Below are 24,498 nucleotides of genomic sequence, written 5' to 3' on the forward strand. Positions count from 1 at the left end.
AATTCATGGTAGTCTTCTCCTCCACCTCGGGTTTCTGTCGCAAGGGGGTCAGTTTTTAAAGACCTTGCTGGCTCCGCCCCGCTGACATCACTCCCGGAAGTCCTCCAATATTCTACGGGGCAAGTCCCTTCTCACCTCGTAGACCCTGGCAAGTCGTTTCTTACCCTGTGGCTGTAACAAATTCAAGGTAATCTTTCTCCTCCACCTCCATATGTTTGTTTTAATCTGAGAAATTATATTTATTCATAGTGAGCATCCAGAAAACCAGGCCTGTTTGTGGCTCGAGGACCGGAGTTGGCCACCCCATCCTAAAGTGTATGAGTTTAAATATGAATCATGATAGCCTCCTACTGCAACCTGGGCCAGGTGCGTCTGGTATCGCTACGTTGGAAGCGTATGCTTCAAGTGAACCTCCTATGAGCGCTACTGTGGAAGCCTGTGTTTCCAACATAGCTTCCTAGCAATAACAGATGCCCCGAGTCTAAGTCATGGTAGGAGGCTACCATGATCTGTGCTGAAGAGAGACCAGTATTTAAGGTACAGAGTGGATACGAGTTGGGATGAGGGGAAGGAGGGAGCTCGTAGATTAAAAATTTTAAAAAATACAAATGGAACTTTAGAGTGGGGAATTGGGGGAGGGGAGAAGCTGGCGCTGATCTCTGGCCCCTATATTTTTTTATAAAATTTTGATTGTCACTTTGGGGAGGAGACAGAAGGTCGAGCCTTGGAGTTTGGGTTGAGGCAGGAGGGGAAGTAGTCTAGTCAAGGTCTGTAGGCCCACGGTTTTGTTTCGGTTTTTTTTTTTCACTATGATTGCTACTTAACTTCTTCTTAACTGCTACTTAAGCCGGATGACTTTATACATAACCAGCATATATTCAAAAGAGCTTCTGGTTATTTTTTGAAGTTAACTGGCTACTGTTAGACATATAACGTTGGGTTTATTCAGAGGGATGTGCATCCCACTTGAATATCCAGAACAAGTTATCCGGTTAATCATAGCTGGATAACTTGTCCCCTAAACAACCAACAATATGGATGGACCTCATCATTCCTTAGACTTGGCACCATGATAAGGGTGGAATTACCAATTCGCTAGTGTTTTCCCTCCTGAGGGTGCTACTTGGAATGGCAGTGTGGGGGGTTTACATTTGGCAGAATTAAGGAATTACACGTTAGGAAATGTAAATATCAATAGGTGGGCAGTTTTGTGATTGGTCAGGGAAAGAGGTGGAAGAAGGGTCTGGTAGAGATTTTCCCAAAGTGACCTCTTTAGAAGTTTGTCTTCTCTACCAGCCCCCTTGCCTCCTCCCTGGACAATGACATCCACCTACAAAATTACTCACCTATTGATAATTACATTTCCCAATGTAACTCCTTAGAAGTTCTGGTGCAGGATCTGTAGTCGTTATTTTATGCGCAGAAAACATGCTTTGTGCACAAAAAATATGTTTTCTGCACATAAAATATGATTTATGCCCAGGAAAAAATGCTAATTAGAAAGCATTTTTGTGCACATAAATCATCTTATGCACAGACAATATTTGTGCACAAAAACAATGTTTGCATAAAATATGACTTATGCAAACAAACCTGTTTGCTGTGTGCTAAGCTTTTTCTTTGTGCACATTTTCTGATTTGTATACATTTTTTTTAACTTTCAATACATTAGCATACATTTAGTTTACAGTATAGGGAGATTAAAAAAATTAGCTTGTGCATTAAGAAACTGTGCACCGAGTTCCAGCAGAGTTTTAAGGTTCAGGTAATTATATCAGCTCCTAACTTTCAGATCGATCCAGTAAAGTGCGGCCGCGTTTACCCCGCTCCTAACTCGCGTTCTACTCATTTTCCGGCCGCGTTAGCCCTTCCTGCGATACACTATCCCCTAGGGATGTGAATCGTTTTTTGACGATTTAAAATATCGTCCGATATATTTTAAATCGTCAAAAATCGTTAGAGGCGCGAAACAATAGGAATTCCCCCGATTTATCGTCAAAAATCGTAATTCGGGAGAAGGGGGAGGGTGGGAAAACCGGCACACTAAAACAACCCTAAAACCCACCCCGACCCTTTAAAATAAATCCCCCACCCTCCCGAACCCCCCCAAAATGTCTTAAATTACCTGGGGTCCAGTGGGGGGGTCCCGGTGTGATCTTCCACTCTCGGGCCACGGGTGCGTTAATAGAAATGGCGCCAGCGCTGCCTTTGCCCTGTCATATGACAGGGCAAAGGTAGCGCCGGCGCCATTTTGGTTCCTGTCCCTCGACGTCATGAGCGCAGGAGATCGCTCCCGGACCCCCGCTGGACCCCCAGGGACTTTTGGCCAGCTTGGGGGGGCCTCCTGACCCCCACAAGACTTGCCAAAAGTCCGGCGGGGATCCGGGAGTGACCTCCTGCACTCGAATCGTATTGCCATATTGCAAAATGGCGCCGGCCGTATGGCCATTTTGCAATACGGCAATACGATTCGAGTGCAGGAGGTCGCTCCCGGACCCCCGCCGGACTTTTGGCAAGTCTTGTGGGGGTCAGGAGGCCCCCTCAAGCTGGCCAAAAGTCCCTGGGGGTCCAGCGGGGGTCCGGGAGCGATCTCCTGCGCTCGTGACGTCGGGGGACAGGAACCAAAATGGCGCCGGCGCTACCTTTGCCCTGTGCAAAGGCAGCGCCGGCGCCATTTCTATTAATGCACCCGTGGCCCGAGAGTGGAAGATCACACCGGGACCCCCCCACTGGACCCCAGGTAATTTAAGACATTTTGGGGGGGTTCGGGAGGGTGAGGAATTTATTTTATAGGGTCGGGGTGGGTTTTAGGGTTGTTTTAGTGTGCCGGTTTTCCCGCCCTCCCCCGATTTACGATTTACACGATTTAAAAAAAAACAAAACTGCAACGATCCGATTCCCTCCCCCCCCCAGCCAAAATCGATCGTTAAGACGATCGATTACACGATTCACATCTCTATTATCCCCTTTAACCTACTCCTACCGCGTCCTAAAATCCCCGGGCAAACCCTTCCTCACGCGGCATGTATATTGCATGTAAACGATTGAATTAGCTATTCCCTACCATCCAGTAACGCGCGCACCGACTATCGCTATTTTACCCTGGCGTTTTGCCGCGCGTTTAACCTGCTAACTTACCGCCTACCCTTACCCCTGCGTTAGAGGCAGGGGTAAGGGTAGGCGGCAAACTTTCCCCCAGCCCGTCCCCCCTCCTCTCTCCCGAAGCAGGGCGCGAAAAGCAGCCTTGCTCCGGGAGGAGGGGAGGGGGGACTGGCAGTGTAAAGCGACGAAGCGACTTACTTTTTGCAGCCCCCCCCCCCTCCGGACATTGGCGAGGACGACCACGGCTCCCCTCTCCTGCCTCCAGCTGCTCGCGAAGATGGACGCCTGCATGGGCAAAAGCGACCCCTGTTCGTGCAATTGTGCGGTTCAAGGCTTGACGTCACGTGCCGTGACGCCAAACGTCGTGACGTCACGCCTTGAGCGGCCCAATTGCACGAACAGGGGCCGCTTTTGCTCGTGCAGGCGTCCATCTTCGCGAGCAGCTGGAGGAGGGGGGCTGCAAAAAGTAAGTCGCTTCGTCGCTTTACACTGCCAGTCCCCCCTCCCCTCCTCCCAGAGCAAGGCTGCTTTTCGCGCCTGCCTCGGGAGGAGGGGAGGGGGGACTGGCAATCCCGAGCATAGGATTGCCCGTCCTCTCTCCCCTCGCTCTTGCTACTTTTTTTTTCGCTTTACACTGCCAGTCCTGTCTCCCCTCCTCCCGGAGCAAGGCTGCTTTCGCGCCTTGCTTCGGGAGGAGGGGAGAGGGCTGACACTCACCCGCCCGCCGGCTCCCGCCTCGATGACAGCACGCCCGCCCGCCGGCTCCCGCCTCGATGACAGCCCGCCGGTTGAACGCGTGCCCGCCGGCTCCCACCACCGCCACCGCCACCTGGATAAACGTGTGCCCGCCGGCTCCCGCCGCGCCTGGATGAACGCGCGCCCACCCGCCTGCCGGCTCCCACCTCGATGACAGCCCACCGGCTACCGCCTCGATGAACTCGCTCCCGCCTTGAACGCGCGCCCGCCGGCTCCCACCAGTAAGTTAACTTTTTTTACACTTTTGTTTTTTACACTTTTGTTTTAATTTTTGCCTGCGCCTTGCTTCGGGAGGGGGGGAACCATCCACTTCCTGGTACCTGTCATTTCAAATGTCAGTTGAAATGACATTTGAAATGACAGGTACCAGCGCACCCAGGATACTGTATAGGCGCTGTATTAAGCGCCTATACAGTAAAATGGGTTCCGCGGGCCTAACCCTTCGCCTAACGCTTCGCAGACGCAGCTTGCATTTGCAAGCAATTTAAATAGAATATCGAGCGGTATGTGAGCAGGACTGTGCGTGCGGGGAACGAGGGTGCGCCCGGCACTGCCGCACTCTTTCTAACGCGGCCTTGCTGTATCGACCTGTTTGCAAGCTGGGCCATTGGCTGAATATTGCCCCCTAAATATATACAATAAAAAGTATAGTAATTGCAATTCAATAAATTAACTAAATCACAAAAGGAAAATCCATAAGCCAAGACAAGCAAATGTGTTTTTAAAAGCTTTCTAAATTTCAGCAGGTCTTGTTCAGTCCTCTGTAGTAACAAACCGTGAAATCATCTGCACTGCCTTTGCCAATTGAGCAGACTGAACCGCATAGCTGTTTTACTTCTTGGTGGACCTTCCTGGATGACAATTATTGCTGCTTTCAGGAGAGATTAAGAGAAGTAAAGTTTTGAAGATTGGTCTCAAGTTTTTAATTGCATGAAAGTACATTTAAAGAATGACATTACATTATCTATACTTGTGGTAAATGATTATACAACTGTGCCTTGGAGTAGTCATAACTGCTCTAAATTCCAGTTCACTGATAGGAGTGTACCTTTTATGAAACCACTTTAAGCAGGAACCTATTCTTTATATAGAGTAACCCCATCCCTTTTGGGATATTTGTTCCACAACTGTCTAATGCTGTAATAATTATATATGCGTGTGTGTTTGCACCAGCTTGGTCAATATTCATCTCTGTCATATAGATATTTATTGCAATATGTGATTTTTATTTCACACCTCCACATTTTATTGAACAGCGGCCTAAAATATTAATTTCTTTGCTTTTAACTGTTAAGGAGCTGATCGGTTAAAAGCTGTGTTGTACAAAGTGATGATGCAATGTAAAACTAGACACCTTTCATGACATTTCTGCATTGCTAATGAGAAATCTGCAGGTTCTGGCAGTTTTCTGGGTGACCTTTATTGCATAAGACTTTTCACAAAGGATGTTTACAGAATTAATAAAAAATAGAAATATAATTTGAGGACAAGATATATTTTTTTCTTTTTCAGAATGCGATCACTGTAATTAAGGCTTCATGTTTTTAAAATTTCAAAGTTCAACCAAGCCAGTACCATTGCAAGTTTCAATGTTACTATAATCAGCAAAAATAGAGCGAATTAAACCAGCGCTATCTAGATCCAAAAGTTATCAGTTTATAATACAGTAATGCATAAATGTTGTGGGCTATATAATCCATGAAATCGTCCTGTCATTACTTCACATTTTTAGACCTTGTAATCTAGGTCTCTTGCTTTCAGAATCTTAAATAAGACATTCTAATGATGCAGAATTACATTTGTATTTAAATAAATATATTTCATGGTGCACTGTTACTGTGCCTTGGTGACCTCAGAACTGGCAATGAGAGATCACTTGAAAAATGTCTACCTAGTGTAATTGGGGAGGTGCAGCAGCCTCCCCAACTTAAATCCTATGCTATCCATGATCTGTGGGACCTGGTCATCCACAGCTATCGTTTTCCCAATGCACCATGTTATCGCTTTTGATATAACCGGCTTCTTACTACATAGCAGGGATGTGGTAAAACACTCCTTCTGCTCCATGAAGGCTTGCCACTGACATGGGGTTAGAGGCTGCTTGCCTGTCACCTTGCTGGAGGAAGGGACCATGGGTCAGCTTGAGAGAAAGACTTCCCCTTTCCTCGATTTCCTGCTGCTGTTGCTGCTTTCAGTGATAGATGGGGTCCCCAGATTAGAACTGGCAGCCTTCTCTAGAACCAACAGGAACAGGTGTTTTTTTTTTTTTTCCAAATGATGCTGCATGCCACTGTTTGTGAGATGGCCTAATATCTTTCCTCCAGTGATGGCCTTTCATTCTGCAAACCATTGGCCCTCCCTAACCTGTCATCTGGGATCTTCTCTCCCTCTTTGGATACTGCTGTGGGACTGGGGGTTTGGGGTTTCACCATGACGGAAAAGGCCAAGGGCATCTCTCACTCCCAGGGAGGGGGCTCTCATTAAATTAAAATATGGCTATTCTTCCAATTCAGAAAAGCATTGTTCTAGGCAGATAACAGATTTTGTTACATAAAACAACAAAATAACAGAGAATAATAATGTAATAAAAGAATCAGTGTAAAACAATGTGGCATACACTTTAACAAATATTTTAAAAATCCTCCAATGTCAGCTCTTCCTATCTGGGAAGGCCAGGAAAAGACAAAAGTTTTGTTTTTTGTGCAGGTCCTAAGAAATAGCAGGGCATTTGGAATAGTTTTAAGGTAAAACAAACAGCAGAATAGAACAACTACACCATAACCATAACCAAAAGGAGAGATGGAAAAGGCAGGAAAGGTTTGGAAGGAGAAAGTGGCAGGCATGAGAAGTATTTAGACAATGCAAAGAAAAGGAGCAGAGAGAGAGAAAGGAAGCAATCATGACAAAAAAAATTAGATCGTGTTATTTTTAAGCCAGGTATGGGTTAGTACTGCTGCTGTAAAGTTCTCTAAATTAAATCATCATGGCATTTTACATAATGAATCAAGCTACTTTATAAACTCAACTATAATGACCATTGTAATTCTTTTATTGTGAAGTGACTGCATTCCTGGATGCCATGCACATTATAAAAATCCTCCCTGTATTACTGGCATCTGCAAAGATTTCCACTTGCCATCATATGCTCAGTGGGCCATTTGAATATGCCAAAAAACAAAACCAAAAAAAAACCCAAAAACTCCACCACTATAGCATCTTTACTGTTGTCATTATCTTTTATGCTGTTTCATTTCACCTACCTGGGCTCATGACTTCCCTTCCAGCAGAGCTTGTGGACAGAAAGAGCATCACCAGACAAAAAGCTGCTAATGAGATTGGAGCCTGCCTGTCTGATGGGGGCCATCAGTTAGGAAAATGAGAAGCAATCAATGGAGGGACCTTTGCTACAATAAACACATGAAAGGAAACGGGCAAGAGGAGCACAGAGAACACCATCAGCACCTTATGTCCAGTGTGCCTCCAACTCTACTGCCTCAAGCCTTAGACTGAGAGGAGCAAGGTATGCATCTTCACTGAATCTTTTTTCTTCAGAGCAATCTAAAGCTCCACTACTTGATTAAAGTTCAAGGCTTCTTTTAAAGAAGTGAATACAATTACATGCATAATTTAGATGTGTATCAAATTACCAGTGACTATTGATTAATCATAAATATTGCTGCTGGAATAATGAGCTGGTTTGCTAGTCATTAGCTCCAGGATCCAAGCCAGATTAACTGAATGAGGAATGTTTAGGCCAGATTTTCATAAGTGTATCACCAACACAACACAGGAAGTTAAAAACGTCTGGGCTGAGATACCGTATTTTTCGCTCCATAAGACGCACCTGACTATAAGACGCACCTAGGATTCAGAGGGGGAAAATAAAAAAAAAAAATGTGTGCTAAACCGGCTCTGCGTCTGGGCGTCTTATGGAGCAAATTAGAGGAGTGCATAGCTTTTTTTTTCCTCCCCATTTTGTTTTCGGGTCTGGGGAGGGCCATTTCGGTCCACTCCCCAGATCAGAAAACTTTTCTTTCTCTGGGAACCCCTCCCCCCCCAAAAAAACCCCATCCCAACCCTTCAAATTAACAACCCCCACCCTCCTGACCCCCCCAAGACCTGCCGACTTAATTTACTACAACCCCCCACCCTCCTGACCCCCCAAGACCTGCCGACTTAATTTACTACAACCCCCCACCCTCCTGACTCCCCCAAGACCTGCCGACTTAATTTCCTGCAACCCCCCCAAGACCTGCCGACTTAATTTACTGCAACCCCCCACCCTCCTGACCCCCCCCAAGACCTGCCGACTTAATTTCCTGCAACCCCCCACCAAGACCTGCCGACTTAATTTACTACAACCCCCCACCCTCCTGACCCCCCCCCCAAGACCTGCCGACTTAATTTACTGCAACTCCCCACCCTCCTGACCTGCCAAACGTCCCTGGTGGTCCAGGAGTGGTCCGGGAACGATCTCCTGGGCTTCGGCCGTCGGCTGCCAGTAAACAAAATGGCGCCGACGGCCCTTTGCCCTCACTATGTCACTGGGACCGACCAGCGGCAAAGGGCCGTCAGCGCCATTTTGTTTACTGGCAGCCGACGGCCGAAGCCCAGGAGATCGTTCCCGGACCGCTCCTGGACCACCAGGGACGTTTGGCAGGTCAGGAGGGTGGGGGGTTGCAGTAAATTAAGTCGGCAGGTCTTGGGGGAGTCAGGAGGGTGGGGGGGTTTGTTAGATTTTTTTTTTTTTAATATTCGCTCCATAAGACGCACATACATTTTCCCCCCACTTTTGGGGGGAAAAAGTGCGTCTTATGGAGCGAAAAATACGGTAAATACTTTGGGGTACTAAGGCCCTATCAAAAACATTGCTCACCATTGACTTTATTTTGCTTAATTTTGGTGGTGTACAAAATATTATGCAGACAAGTTCATGGCAGTCGGATGTCCCTCTGCTCAGCCCAGGCTACCATAATATTTAATTGTTAATGGGTCATGTCTCACTCTCATCTTCTATGAAAATTCTGGTTTGCAGTGATTATTATTACACCAAGGGGTGAATTTAAAAAAATGTTATACATGTAAAAATTAGCATTTATGAATGGAAGTAGCATCTACTTGTGTATTCCATTTTTTTTTTAAATAAAAGTTGAAAATACGTGTATTTTCATGTTTGCGTGCATATAAATGCAATGGTGTGGGGCATTCCCAGAAGGGGTCTCGCATGTGTGTGTGTGTGTGTATTACTACCTTAAAAAGCACACATATAGACGGGCCAACTTACACATTTTTAAACCTACTAATAATCTAGTTCAAGTGATATTAAAGGGGCTTATTACACACGCACGTGTTAAAACAGTTACACATGTTAATCAGGACTTACGCAAGTCCTGCTTCATACTTGCACATAGCATATATGTGCATATATATTTCAAACAGGTAGGAAAAGTACACACATTTAATATGTGGTTTCAATGCATTGCATGTGTTCGCACGTAAGTCTACACACTCACATGTTGCAGGCAGAGATACGTGTATGTAATAAAACATACATATGTCTTATGTTCATGCTGCAGTAAAAAAAAATGAAGAAGCAACAGCTGGAAGAAAACAAAATAATTGTTTCCACTTCTTGTTGAGTTTTGCACCCCTGGTAAAATCACACTGTCAAACCTTGTCCAAATCTTATTGGTGAACTAAGAAGAGGTTAACTCCAGAATCAAAATGGCCAATAATATTATAGAATATTAAAGTAATAATTGTGACCTAAGAACGTAACTTTCAAACCTATTCAGGATACTGGAAATGTGTGCATAAGTGGACTTTTAAAGATTTATCCTAATATTTCATAAACTGTGCAGTAGGTTGCTGTGCTGTTCATAAAATACAGCTTAATTCTGCTCTTAAAGTAAGCTCATATATTTCATTATGCGCAAATATTTCCAATGCAATGAAAATGCTTACATATATTTTACATACAAAAAAAACCATTTACACATAAAACCCCTGATTTATAGGTGGAGGCAGATATTTTATAATGTACATATAGCATTTTGAAAATATTTACGTGGTTATTTAAAATCATCAGTTTGCCGATACCTCTGCAGTTCACCTAGACCTTCTAGCAATACACCCTGAATTCCCTCCAGTTCACACAGACCCCACCCAAAAAATTGACCTTTTGTAAGGCCTAGAAGGCAATTTGAATGAATATTAAAAATGAATGAATTGGGGAGCTTACTAGGAGAGAGTCGCTTTGTAAGGAGCATGGGACACCGGGACTGTGAGGCTGGTGAGCGGAACATCGTGTCTCCCGCCCCCCTTGACGTCATTAATATCAGTCGCTGGCTGTGCTGATTTAAAGAGTGGCACAGTGGGAGAAAACCGGGAGCTTACTAGGAGAGAGTTGCTTCAGAAGGAGCGTGGGACACCGGGACTGTAAGGCTGGTGAGCGGAATATCGCATCTCCCGCCCCCCTTGACATCATTAATATCAGACGCTGGCTGTGCCAATTTAAAGAGCGGCACAGCGGGAGAAACCCGGGAGCTTACTAGGAGAGAGTCGCTTCGGAAGGAGCGTGGGACACCGGGACTGTGAGGCTGATGAGCGTAACATCGCGTCTCCCGCCCCCCTTGACGTCATTAATATCAGACGCTGGCTGTGCTGATTTAAAGAGTGAGACAGTGGGAGAAAGCCGGGAGCTTACTAGGAGAGAGTCGCTTCGGAAGGAGTGTGGGACACCGGGACTGTGAGGCTGGTGAACGGAACATTGCGTCTCCCACCTCCCTTGACGTCATTAATATCAGACGCTGGCTGGGCTGATTTAAAGAGTGGCACAGTGGGAGAAAGCCGGGAGCTTACTAGGAGTGAGTCGCTTCGGAAGGAGCGTGGGACACTGGGACTGTGAGGCTGGTGAGCGTAACATCGCGTCTCCTGCCCCCCTTGACGTCATTAATATCAGACGCTGGCTGTGCCGATTTAAAGAACGGCACAGCAGCGCGCAGCCGCCAGTGCGCTGCTGAAGCCGTGCTCCAAAGGGGTGCGCCCCTGGGGGAAAATTTGAGAGGAAACCAGAGGCATTCTTCAATGGGGAAAAAAGAAAAATGAAAATCCTAACATCGACACCAGTAGGTAAAGAACTGAGAGGACCAATGGATACTCACATTGTCCGGCGGGTGAGCCAGACCTCCAATGAGATTCTACAGGATATTTCTTCCTCATTGGGGGCTACTGAAAGTCCCGTCCAGGACCAGAAATCCAACACCACTCCAGAGAATGAAGGGGTAAGTGCTTTAAAACCCCCTAATTTAAAGGAGTGTGTGACAAAGAATGATATTGGAGAAAGGTCTCTAGAGAAGGCTACAGATGAGAGGGTGGAAGAGAGTGAAATAGCTGTGCCGGAGAACATCTCTCTAGTAGACATTTGGAAAACCATCACTAAGATGGAGAGCATGATATCTCAATCTATAACTCAGTCCACAGTTTTTTCTAATGAAATAAAAGGAAAAATAGAAGAATATGGAAAAAGATTAGATCTAGTTGAAGCCTCAAATTTAACAATGGGCTCACAGATAACATCATTACAAGAGACGGGGACTACCTTCATAAAAGACACTCTGATAATTTATAAAAATCAAGAGAGTTTGGAAAATAATATGCGTAGTAAGAACTTACGTTTTTTGAACTTTCCCTATACACGATTATTATCTGCTCAGGAATTGTTTAGGAAATATCTAAATGAGATATTATGTATTCCTAATGATCTATTAATATCAAAGATGTATTACATATCTAATTTTAGAAGGGAATGTATAGCACCTGAAGGTGGTATTGATACACTATGTGATAAAAGCCCAAACTTAACATCTTTTTTAGAGGCTTCAACCAATGATATTGCCACAAGAGCCACCTTGATAGTGGCCTTTGGATTAGACCAGGATAAGAATTGTGTTCTACAGAAATATTTTAAAAATAAAAGTTTTTCCTTTAGTGGCAAAGTGGTGCAAATTTTTTCTGATGTGTCAAGGAATACACAGAATAGGAGGAGACAATTTATTTCGTTAAGACAAAGAGTGTTGGCCCTTGGGGCAACATTCTTTCTCAAGTTTCCTTGCAAGTGTTTGGTTACACTTCAAAAAAATAAGTTTATTTTTCTTGAACCCTCCCATCTGGAAATATTCCTTTCAGATAAAGGTGGATGAGGGATGGTGATTGATTTATGTTGGATTTAATTGATGGTCATATAAAACTGAAACTCTCAATTTATTCAATAGGTATTTGAATATATCTATGTAATTTTTTTCTTTTTATTAGGCTCCCCAATTAATGTGGACTTAATTGGAATAACAAATATGGTTATTTTCTTATTTGTATTCTTATGGAATATTACCATTGTTATTGTTTATTTTCTTATTCTTTTTCATTGTAAAATATTTGAGAAATTCAATAAAGTATAAATTAAAAAAATATATGAATGAATTAATATTTCTTTAGTTCCAAGTAATGGATTCTTATGTGCTAATAGCACAGTACGCAGCATATGGAAAGATGAAGTCTTTATTAAACTTCTGCTGATCAGATTCAGTACCTTGGCTGGCGGCAGATGAGAAAGAAAGGGTGGCTAGCAAGGGGAAAGAAAGGAAATAATGTTATGACCATGCCGTAGGATGTGGAACCTTGGCTGAGCCGGGATTGTTGCCACCTGGGCGGAAGACCCACCGCAGATTCCCAGCATCGGGAGGCAAAGCCGACGGACAGGGACCGAAGGTAGAAGCTTCACCAATACCAACCCCATTCCCCGCAGGTTAAGCCCCTGGGTTCCGGGGGCCGGCTGGGCTTAGGTGGGCCCCCTATGATGAAGCTCTGACAAGACGATCTGGAGTCTTGGGGCTGGCAGCAGGCAGGAGGTGTGTGGTCCGATCTGAAGTCCAGGGCACGCGGCAAACAAGAGGCATGAAGTCCAGTCCAAAATCCAGGGCAGGCGGTAAATAAGCATGAAGTCCAGTCCGAAGTCAAAGCCAGGAAGATCCATCCAAAGGAGAAGGAGCTGGAACCAGCAGGGAGACAGGAGCAGGTACGAGGAAGGCAGGAACCAGAACATGGGACACAGGAACAGGAACTCAGGAAGCAGGAATGCAGAAGCAAGCACAGCACCAGAAACAAAACCAAGCAGACCTGTTGCCAAGTTGAAATGTGGCTTGGAAAGCCTCCTTAAATAGGAGGTGAGTTCTGATATGAGCTAGAGGCCGGGCTTGGTTTTCCCGCCGTGGCCCCTTTACGAGGCGGGATCTGGCATGTGCGCGAGCTAGGGGACACCTGGAGGAATTGGGGCCATTGGCGTCTGAGCTCCACGCGGAGCAGGACAGCCCAGGGAGCGGCGGCACTGGCTTGCCACAGCAGCATGGCACCGAGAAGAGGCCTGAACTGGCGGACTGCGGGTAAGGGAAGGTGCCCGTGGCATGTTAGTGCCGGCAGCACTAACAGTCCGTCCCCCCCCTTCTAGACCCCCTCCCAGGAGGTCTAGGCTTCAGAGGATGAGTGGCATGGAACTGTACAATGAGGTCCTTGTCCAAGATATTGGTCGATGGTTCCCAGGAATCTTCTTAGGGTCCAAAGCCCTCCCAGGAGAGGAGGTATTCCCAATGTCACCCACGTCTCCTGACATCCAGGACATCATGGACCTGATATATGAGGTCTTCGTCAGAAATGAGGGGTTGAGGTTCTGGTGGTTTCCTAGAGGGCCAGGACAACACCAGGGGCTTTAGGAGGGAGACATGAAAGGAATTATGAACTTTGAGAGCTGATGGTAACTGGAGCTGATTGGAGACTGGGCCCAGGCGGTGTAGTACTACAAAAGGTCCAATGTAGCAGGGGACTAAGAGCATGAAAGGGTGCTTCAATCGGATGAAGCGTGTGCTAAACCACACTTTTTCGCCTGGTTTGTGTTATGGTTAATGATGTTTGGGTGGATCCTTGGACACTGTAGCAGCTGACCACACCCACGGGGGGCAGTCCCGTGAGGGATCACAGTGTCAGGATAAACTCCAGAAAGACAAACACAGATTTGAATCTTTTATTAAACAGTTTATCGAACCACCAGAGGTGGCAGTAGTGACTAGTGGTTGAAGAGCCAAGCTGGGCATGTCTCTCACAGAACACTGGAACAGCGGATCCTCTGTAGGGCAGTTCTGTAGTAGAAAGAGACTGAGATTATGTGCACACAATAAGATTAGCATTCAGAGTCCCAAGTAGAAATAGGAGAGCTCCGAGACAGAGAGAGCAGGCCCTCGAGGAGCAAGTACCTGATCCCTTAGAGCAGAGAGACTCAGTAGCGCTGTACTCACTAGCAGTAGCAGAGATTCCACTAGATGAGCGGTCTGGCACCGGAGCAAAGAGCAGGCCCTTGAGGACCGAGTACCTGATTCCAGCGAAGCAGTACTGTGGAGAGAGATGTTTTCTGTACTCACTGATGGTGTTCTTCCAAGTAGAAGGGTAGAGGTTGCAGGCAGCAACACAGGGAACATGGGCCCTCGAGGAGCGAGTACGGGTTTCCTGATAGCACCTGAAAGAAGCAGAAAGGCCCCCGAGGAGCGGGAACCCCATTAGAGACCCTGAAGGGTAGTAAGAGTTCCAGATAGGTCAGGAGTCCCCCCCCCAAGACTTGCCAAAAGTCCCTGGTGGTCCAGCAGGGGTCCTGGAGTGATCTCCTGCACTCGGGCCGTCGGCTGCCGGTATTCAAAATGGCACCGATAGCCTTTGCCCTTACTATGTCACAGGGGCTACCGGTGCCATTGGCCGACCGTCAATTTAATGGCACCGGTAGCCCCTGTGACATAGTAAGGGCAAAGGTAGCGCCGGCGCCATTTTGAATACTGGCAATACGGCCCGAGTGCAGGAGGTCGCTCCCGGACCCCCGCTGGACTTTTGGCAAGTCTTGTGGGGGTCATGAGGCCCCCCCCCCAAACTGGCCAAAAGTCCCTGGGGGTCCAGCGGGGGTCCGGGAGTGATTTCCGGCACTCGTGACGTCGGATGCCAGGAATCAAAATGGCGCCGATAGCCTTGCCCTTACTATGTCACAGGGGCTACCGGTGCCATTGGTCAGCCCCTGTCACATGGTAGGAGCACAAGATGGCCATGTGACGGGCTGACCAATGGCACCGGTAGCCCCTGTGACATAGTAGGTCAAAGGCTATCGGTGCCATTTTGATACTGGTACCGAGGGTGTGTGAGTGCAAGGTATGGTTCCTGGAGCCCCCGCTGGACCACCACGGAGTTTTGGTAAGTCTTGGGGGTGTCAGGGGGTTGGGGGGTTGGAGTAAATTTAATTTTAGCCGAGTAACGAATAGATTAAGACATATAACCGCATCGGGGCGCCATACGGACGTATGCAACGTATCTGCCCCATGACGAATATGTATCCCGAATGCAACGTATGGCATCCCTCTGTACATCCCTACTGGTAGCCCCTGTGACATAGTAAGGGCAAAGGCTATCGGCGCCATTTTGAATACCGGCAGCCGACAGCCTGAGTGCAGGAGATCGCTCCAGGACCCCTGCTGGACCACCAGGGACTTTTGGCAAGTCTTGGGTGGGGTCAGGAGGGTGGGGGTTTATTCATTAGTGATACGTTGTATTCGTGGGGGTTCGCCATAGGTTTTGTGACCCAACGAATACAACGAATATGGCATATACATTGTGGATTGCCAATATGTTGCAAATGAATGCACCCCTAGTAGAGAGAGGTAGGCAGGGCGAAGCCGTCAAGACTGATGGACGCAACAGTTTGAACTGCGGGCTAGGCCTATGATGGGCATCTGAGAATCTTTTAGCGGTCTGTCCTGCCTTGCACAGTAGCTGTCGAGTAAGGGTCCAGAGTTGGTAAAGTTCCTTCACAGTTAACTGAGCCACGGGTGAGGGTACTGCGATGAGCAATGGTAGGGGCAGAAGCAGCTGTTTGCCGTAGACTAACTGGAACGGGGATGACCCAGGGAAGATGACGGATGGGAGTTGAGAGCAAACTCCGCCCAAGGAACCAAGCCCAATCGTCTTTCTTGAAGTTCACATGTGATCTCAGGAATTGCTTGAGAGTTTGATTCGTTCTTTCAGTCAACCCATTGGTTTGAGGGTGATAGGCAGTGGTGAATTTGAGAGTAATGTCAAATGTCCTGCATAGAGACCTCCAATATTTGGCAGTAAATTGGGACCCTCGGTCTGAAAGAAAATACTTGGGAAGGCCATGAAGCTGGAAGACATGGTGAACAAAAAGCCGAGCTAGTTGAGGAGCAGATGGAAGAGCAGGCAGGGCGACAAAGTGTGCCATTTTAGAAAATCAGTCCACTATCACCCAGATAGTGGTGTTTAGGGATGTGAATCGTTTTAGGACGATTAAAATTATCGTCCGATAATTTTAATATCGTCTTAAACCGTTATGGAACACAATACAATAGAGATTCTAACGATTTATCGTTATAAATCGTTAGAATCGTGAGCCGGCACACTAAAACCCCCTAAAACCCACCCCCGACCCTTTAAATTAAATCCCCCACCCTCCTAAACCCCCCCCAAATGACTTAAATAACCTGCGGGTCCAGCGGCGGTCCAGAACGGCAGCGGTCCGGAACGGGCTCCTGCTACTGAATCTTGTTGTCTTCAGCCGGCGCCATTTTCCAAAATGGCGGCGGCCATAGACGAACACGATTGGACGGCAGGAGGTCCTTTCGGACCCCCGCTGGACTTTTGGCAAGTCTTGTGGGGGTCAGGAGGCCCCCCCCAAGCTGGCCAAAAGTTCCTGGAGGTCCAGCGGGGGTCAGGGAGCGATTTCCCGCCGCGAATCGTTTTCGTACGGAAAATGGCGCCGGCAGGAGATCGACTGCAGGAGGTCGTTCAGCGAGGGTTCCGGCGCCTCGCTGAACGACCTCCTGCAGTCGATCTCCTGCCGGCGCCATTTTCCGTACGAAAACGATTCGCGGCGGGAAATCGCTCCCTGACCCCCGCTGGACCTCCAGGAACTTTTGGCCAGCTTGGGGGGGGCCTCCTGACCCCCACAAGACTTGCCAAAAGTCCAGCGGGGGTCCGGAAGGACCTCCTGCCGTCCAATCGTGTTCGTCTATGGCCGCCGCCATTTTTCGGCGCCATTTTGGAAAATGGCGCCGGCTGAAGACAACAAGATTCAGTAGCAGGAGCCCGTTCCGGACCGCTGCCGTTCCGGACCGCCGCTGGACCCGCAGGTTATTTAAGTCATTTGGGGGGGGTTCGGGAGGGTGGGGGATTTAATTTAAAGGGTCGGGGGTGGGTTTTAGGGGGTTTTAATGTGCCGGTTTTGCGATTTTACGTTTTTTCGATTTTTTACGATTTTTCACGATTTTTCACGATATTTTACCCCCCCAAACGGCAACAATACGATTCCCTCCCCCTCCCAGCCGAAATCGATCGTTAAGACGATCGAGGACACGATTCACATCTCTAGTGGTGTTACCTTTAGACGGAGGGAGGTCAAAGATAAAGTCAGTTGAGACATGCGTCCAGGGTTCACTAGGGGCAGGCACTGGGTGAAGCAATCCCCACGGTCGACCAGTAGGGTTCTTCTGACGTGCGCAAGTGTGACAGGATTCGACATAGGCTCGGATGTCCTTTTTCATAGTAGACCACCAATAGTATCTCTGGGGGAGCACCAGAGTCCGTGACTGACTGGGATACCCAGCAATACACAAGTCATGGGCCCAGTGGAGGACTTTGTTCCAGAGTCTGAGAAGTACCAAGGTCTTCCCCGGTGGGACAGGTGTTGTGGTGGCCAAGAGAATTCTAGTGAGCTCGATGATATGTTGAGGGGGTTCGTGTTTGTCTTCGACGTTGAAGGATTGAGAAAGGGCGTCTGCTTGCAGGTTTTTACAAGCAGGTCGATAGCAGAGCACGAAATCGAACCACATGACAAAAAGGGCCCATCACGCTTGCCGCAGATTAAGGTGTTGAGCTCAATGTAAATATTCCAAATTTTTATGGTCCGTGTAAATGGAAATTTGGTGTTGGGCCCCCTCAAACCATGGGCGCCATTCCTCAAAGGCCATTTTGATGGCTAGCAGCTCCTTGTCACTGATGGTGTAATTCCGTTCTGCTGGGGAGAACCGTTGAGAGAAGAAGGAGCATGGGTGAAGGGTATTGGTAGCGGAGTACTGACATAGGATGGCTCCTACCCGTTTGGAGGAGGCGTCAACTTCGATAATGAAAGGCCGTCTGGGGTCGGGATGGCGGAGGCAATGTTCACGGAGGAATGCGGCTTTTAGGTTGAGAGAGGCCGTAACCACTTCAGAAGACCACTGTTTGGGGTTGGCCCCTTTACGCATGAGAGTAGTAAGTGGGGCCGCCAAGGTGGAGTAGTTACGGATAAAGGATCTGTAGTAATTAGCAAATCCTAAAAACTTTTGTAGCGGGCATAGACCTGTGGGCTGAGGCCAATCTTGGATAGCTTTGAGCTTCTCAGGATCTATGCAAAACCCCTGACTGGACACTATGTATCCCAGGAAGGGCACCACCCTCTTTTCAAATGAGCATTTCTCGAGCTTAGCATAGAGTTGATTCTCACGCAGCCGCTGCAAGACCCGAGCCACATCCTTGTGGTGCGACTGCAGGTCTTTGGTAAAGACCAATATGTTGTCCAAGCAGATCACGACACAGTCATATAGCATGTCTTGAAATACCTCGTTCATATAGCATGTCTTGAAATACCTCGTTCATCATATTCTGGAAGACGGCGGGGGCATTACAGACTCCGAAGGGCATCACGAGGTATTCGTAATGCCTGTCCCGGGTGTTAAACGCTGTCTTCCATTCATCACCCTCTTTAATGCAAATCAGGTTGTATGCACCCCTGAGGTCGAGTTTCGAGAATATCTTGGCTCCCTGGAGCCGGTCAAAGAGCTCAGAGATGAGTGGCAGAGGGTAGCGGTCCTTGAGGGTTATGGAGTTTAGGCCACGGTAGTCGATGCATGGCTGGAAGCTACCATCCTTCTTCCCGACAAAAAAGAATCCTGCCCCTGCCTACAATGTGAAACAGCGTATGAAGCCCGTGTTGAGGTTTTCGCAAATGTACTCCGACATGGCTCTAGTGTCAGCAGGGGATAACGGGTAGGTGCGATCATGGGTGGGGTGCTCTGAATCAGGCAGCAGGTTGAAGGCACAATCGAACGTATGATGAGGAGGCAGTGTATCTGCGGCGTCATTGGAGAATATGTCAGCAAAGGTGGTGTACTGAGGCAATAGGCCAGGTAACCGGGTAGTCACGGTGGCACAGCAGAGGGGCGTGACTAGTTCTAGACACCTGGAGCGGCATGCAGGGGGGCCCCAACTGGAAAGCTGCATCATAGACCAGTCGAAACTGGGGGAGTGTTTCTGAAGCCAGGGTAGCCCTAGGACTATGGCGCGGTCCAGCACATGGAAGGAGAGAAGCTCTACGTGAAGTGCCCCGGTCTGGACTGTGAGTGGTTAGGGGATAAAGTTACCCGACCAGGCAAGGGACCCCCTTGGATAGATGAGAGCACCAGAGACACAGGTGAACGGTTGACAGGGATGCAGAGATGTTCCACGAGTTGTTGCATAATGAAATTGCCTCCAGCCCCCGAGTCCACCAGTGCTAAAGTGTGGAAATTCTGGTTTCCCACTGTGAGGGATATAGGCAAGGTGAGTGGAGGATAAGGTGAAGTGAGACCTAGCCCTCCGGCTGGACCTAGGTCCGAGAGTTTCCCGGCCTTACTGTCAAGTGGCTAGGAGGTGGCCTGCCTCCCCGCAATAGAGGCAGAGGCCGGACTGCCGACGTTGAAGATGTTCTTTAGTAGAGAGCTTCCTGCGGCTCAGTTGCATGTGTTCTTCGCCAGATGCCCCGGAGACAGAAGTGGACGAATGTGGGCGAAGGTGAATGCCGGGGGTGCTGCTGGGACGAGGCCTGTCTCTTGGAGCACTGTATTTCGCAGGAACGTTCTTGAAGGCGCCGGTCAATACGTCCCATCAGGTCAATGAGCGAGTCTAAGGAGCTTGCAACTCACATGCTGTGAGTTCATCCTTTATCCTGGGGCTTAGACCTTCAAGGAAGTTAGCCCGTAGGCAACCAGTGTCCCAGTGGAGTTCTGAAGAGAGGGTCCAGAACTGAATAACATAATTGGCCAGGAGTTGGGAACACTGGCACAAGTGGAGCAAGGTGGATCTGGAGACCATTTGCCTCGCGGGGTAATCAAAGCCCGTTCGGAAGAGGGACAAGCTAGGTAGGTCCTGTAGGACTGGATCCGCACACTCCCACAGTGGTGATGCCCAGGCCAGCGCTCTCCCAGCCAGAAGGGAGAGGATTTATTTATTTTAATAACTTTTATATACCGGCATTAGAAAGGCACATCATGCCGGTTTACATATTAACAAAAGTGAGGAAAATACATTGTAAGAGGGAAAGGGAGGGGGTGAAGCAAACTGAGACAAAAGCAAGGAAAATACAGAGTTGTAAACTAGTTAAATAAAATCAAATCAAACAAACAATCAAACAACTACAACAACTGCAATAACTACAAAAACAAGAACTGAGAAATCATAAATTCCACATCTTGATAAAGTACAGTGAGAAGATCGGAGTATAAGAGGGTGAGATACAATGGTGGTATTGGGTTCACAGGGGGAGGAAGATTAGTCAGGGTAGGCTTGATGGAATAGCCAGGTCTTCAATTTAGATCTAAATTTAATTGGGCAGTCGGAGTGTCACAGGCATGGAGTTCCAGCGTGTGGGGCCTGCAATAGAAAGGGCTCTTTCCCTAGTAGAAGTGAGGTGTGCGATTTTTAGAGAGGGCACTTGCAGAGTTCCTTTGTGAACTGTCCTGGTAGGACGGGTCTGAGTGACAGGGCTAAATGGTATGTCCAGCCAGAGGGAGTTGTGAGAGAAGATGGATTTGTGTATGGTGGTAAGTGTTTTGTGGATTATTCGGAATGGGATAGGTAGCCAATGAAGGCTTTTCAGAATCGGGGTGATGTGATCTGTTTTACGGGTGTTAGTGATGATTCTAGCAGTTGCATTTTGCAACATTTGGAGTGGTTTGATCGTAGCGTGTGGGAGACCAAGGAGTAGAGAATTACAGTAATCAAGTTTAGAGAGGAGGGAAGTTTGGATAACAGTGCGAAAGTCTTGAGAGTGTAGCAGTGGCTTAAGTTTTTTTAGCACATTTAGTTTATAGAAACCATCCTTGAGGATGGAGCTTACATATTTTTTCATGTTTAGTTGTTCATCCAGGAAGACTCCGAGACTCTTACAAAGGGTTGGTTTATAGTGGATTTACAAGTGAGGTTATGAAGTGAGTGGGGTTTAGAATGGGGGGAGATAAGTAATAGTTCCGTTTTGTTGGTGTTGAGAGCGAGGTGAAGGTTCGTTAGAAGAGAGTTAATTGGAATGAGGCAGGTTTCCCAGTGCTTCAATGCATCGGATATTGAGTTTTGATATTGAGGATGTAGGTGGTCTTGGTTATGTCTTTCGGAAAAAGGGCAGGTTGCAGGCAAAAGTGCATATTGCACTGATTCAAAAAGCCACGGCACAGCTGGGGATCTCCTGAGTAGCGTGGAGGTGAAGGTAAAGGGATCCCCAGATGATGAACTGGCAAGGGAGCCGCCGGGGCGGCCGTAGAGGGTCAAGAATTGAGGCAGAGAGTTCGGTTTTCTACTGCCAAGGCCAGAGTGGACAAAGCCTTTTGTTTTTCCATGATTTTTTGGGCCAGGCCCGAAATGGCCTGAATTGCAGAAGCTTCTGCTGGGTCCATGGACTTGGCAACCTCTTATGACCATGCCGTAGGTTGTGGACTCTTGGCCTGAGCTGGGATTGTTGCCACCTCGGCGGAAGACCCACCACAGGTTCCCAGCGTCAGGAGGTGAGGCCGACGGATGACAGGGGCCGAAGGTAGAAGCTTCACCAATACCAACCCAGTTCCCCACAGATTGAGCCCGTGGGTTCCGGGGGCTGGCTGAGCTTAGGTGGGTCCCTGTGATGAAGCTCTGACGAGATGATCCAGAATCTTAGGCTGACAGCAGGCAGGAGGTGTGTGGTCCGATCCAAAGTCCAGGGCAGGCGGCAAACAAGAGGCGTGAAGTTCAGTCCAAAGTCAAAACCAGGAAAATCCGTCCGAGGGAGAAGAAGGAGGAGTTGGAACTGGGCAGGGAGACAGGAGCAGGTACGAGGAAGGCAGGAACCGGAACACGGGACAGGAACAGGAACTCAGGAAGCAGGAATGCAGAAGCAAGCACAGCACCAGAAACAAAGCCAAGCAGACCTGTTGCCAAGTCGAAGTGTGGCTGGGAAAACCTCCTTAAATAGGAGGTGAGTCCTGACATGTGCTAGGGGCTGGGCTTGGTTTTCCCGCCGCGGCTCCTTTAAGAGGCGGGATTTCGGCACGCACGTGTGAGCTAGGGGATACCCGGAGGAATCGGGGCTGGTGGTGTCTGAGCTCTGCGCGGAGGAGGACAGCCTGAGGAGTGGTGGCAGTGGCTTGCCGCTGCAGCACAGCACCCAGGAGAGGCCCGAACCGGCGGACCGCAGGTAAGGGAAGGCGCCTGCGGCTCATTAGTGCCGGAGGCACTAACAGGAAAAGAGAGAGGGAAGGGGTTGGGGCAGAGGGAGAGAGAGATAGAGGTTGGGAAGAGAAGGGAATGTGAGAGCAGGGGGGACAAAAGGGAAGGGAACATAGATAGGGAAGGTATTGGGGGGGGGGGGGGGCAAAGCTTGATTAGCTTGCTCCTCCCTCCCAACCAGAAGGGAATTCTTATTGCCTTGTCTTGTCTAGTGCCAGGTCCTGTTTAGCATCCAGCCTTGCCATAGCCTACTTGCCTTGTCCTGCTAAATAAGCTTGCCCGCCAAGCCTGCCCATGAAGCCTGCCTGCCTTGTGCTGACTGCCAAGCCTGCCTTCATCCCAGGCCGGTTTGTCCAAGCTTTGTCTCCAGTCTGTCTTGCCCAAGCCTTGCCTGTGTGGGCTTACCACTAATAGGTACTACTGCCACAGAGAACTACTGGCCCCCAGAACCCAAAGGCTCAACCTGCGGGGGAGGGTGATGACTAGATAGAAGACTGGCCCTTGTCTTGTTCTGAGTCCTGCCTTGCAGTCCCGTGCTGCTCCCCAGGTGGGTTTTGCTGGACTCCGAGGCCCGTAAAATTTAAAAAACTTTTTGCAAAACCTTTTTCATAACATGTATGGAAGTCATGTATTGACACTGCTGTTTTGCTCATTATACCTGAGTAATCAATATTTTTAAAGTCATTGACCTAGATCTGTTGGGGAAGAGTATAGCAATAGGCGTACTACCACCCATCTGGCCAAAATAATGAGATGGACAGGAAAATGCTAAGAGAAATTAGGTAAGTTAACCAAATTGGTAGTGCGGTAATCATGGGAGATTACAATTATCCCAACATTGACTGGATAACTATAATATCAGGACATGCTAGAGAGATAAAGTTCCTGGATGGAATAAATGACAGTATTGTGGAGCAATTGGTTCAGGAACAGATGAGATAGAGAGCAATTTTAGATCTAATCCTCAGTGGAGTATAGGATTTGGTGAGAGAGGGAAAGGTGATGGGGCCACTTGGCAATAGTGATCATAATATGATCAAATTTGAATTGATGGCTGGAAGGGGAGACAGTAAGTAAATCTAGCACTAAACTTTCAAAATGGAAACCTTGATAAAATGAGAAAAAGAACTGAAAGGTGCAGCTAAAAAGGTTAAGAGCGTGCAATAGGTGTGGACATTGTTAAAAAAAATACCATCTTACCCTTGAACGGATAAGTTGGTACTACCTACTTTCATACATTAGGCCAGATTTCACCGCTACTCTACTTCCAGTGTGACTCTGAGATATATTCTTTATTCCTGGACAACTCTACATATCCTTTTCTATGTGGGTTTGTGGGGGGTTTATATTTGTTCCTTCTTTCTTCCTTTCCCTGACTTTCTGGCAGGGGGGGGGGGGAATTGTGGTCAGTTAATGGTTCAGGTGGATGGCTCCCTGAAACATGCTTCCACCAGGAGTTTTTTGGAGGGATTATTGGGGTTGGGCTAGGAGGGTGGCAGATAGAAGGGAATGGGAACTAGGTGGGGGAGGGGTGAGAATTTTATTTCATTTTTTTCCTTGCTATGTATCAGGGACCCAGCATAATCAAACAGTTCCAGAATCTTGATTTCGGCAAATCTGGTAGTGTACATTCTGGAATTTGCCGACTGGACCTAAGACAGAAGAGTCTTCCCTTATTGGTCACCAAATCATTGTCTGACTCTGAAGGTGGTTTTGTGGCCCTGGAATGTACACTATATGAGACGGGTGTTACGGGACCGGGCCGTGCCCCGGCCCCTCCTCCACCTCGGGGCCGGCTCGGCCCGCACAACAGCCTCCTCGATCCCCGGGGCCCAGCTCGCAGCCTGCCGCGGCTCCTCAGTGAGAGACGCCGCCGACTCCCGCCGCTGGCCCCGCCCCCCAGGCACGTGTGCTCGCGGGGGCTTGCCTCTTAAAGGGGCCAGCGCGGGAGAACCAGGAATCGCCAGAGGATGACGTCAGACGCCTCAGGGTATAAGTACCCTGCACCTAGACCTCTCCAGTGCCTTGCAACGAGGTTCCTCAGGTTTCCTGATCTTC

The sequence above is a fragment of the Rhinatrema bivittatum genome, chromosome 6, assembly GCF_901001135.1.
Source record: "Rhinatrema bivittatum chromosome 6, aRhiBiv1.1, whole genome shotgun sequence".
NCBI classification, from domain to species: domain Eukaryota; kingdom Metazoa; phylum Chordata; class Amphibia; order Gymnophiona; family Rhinatrematidae; genus Rhinatrema; species Rhinatrema bivittatum.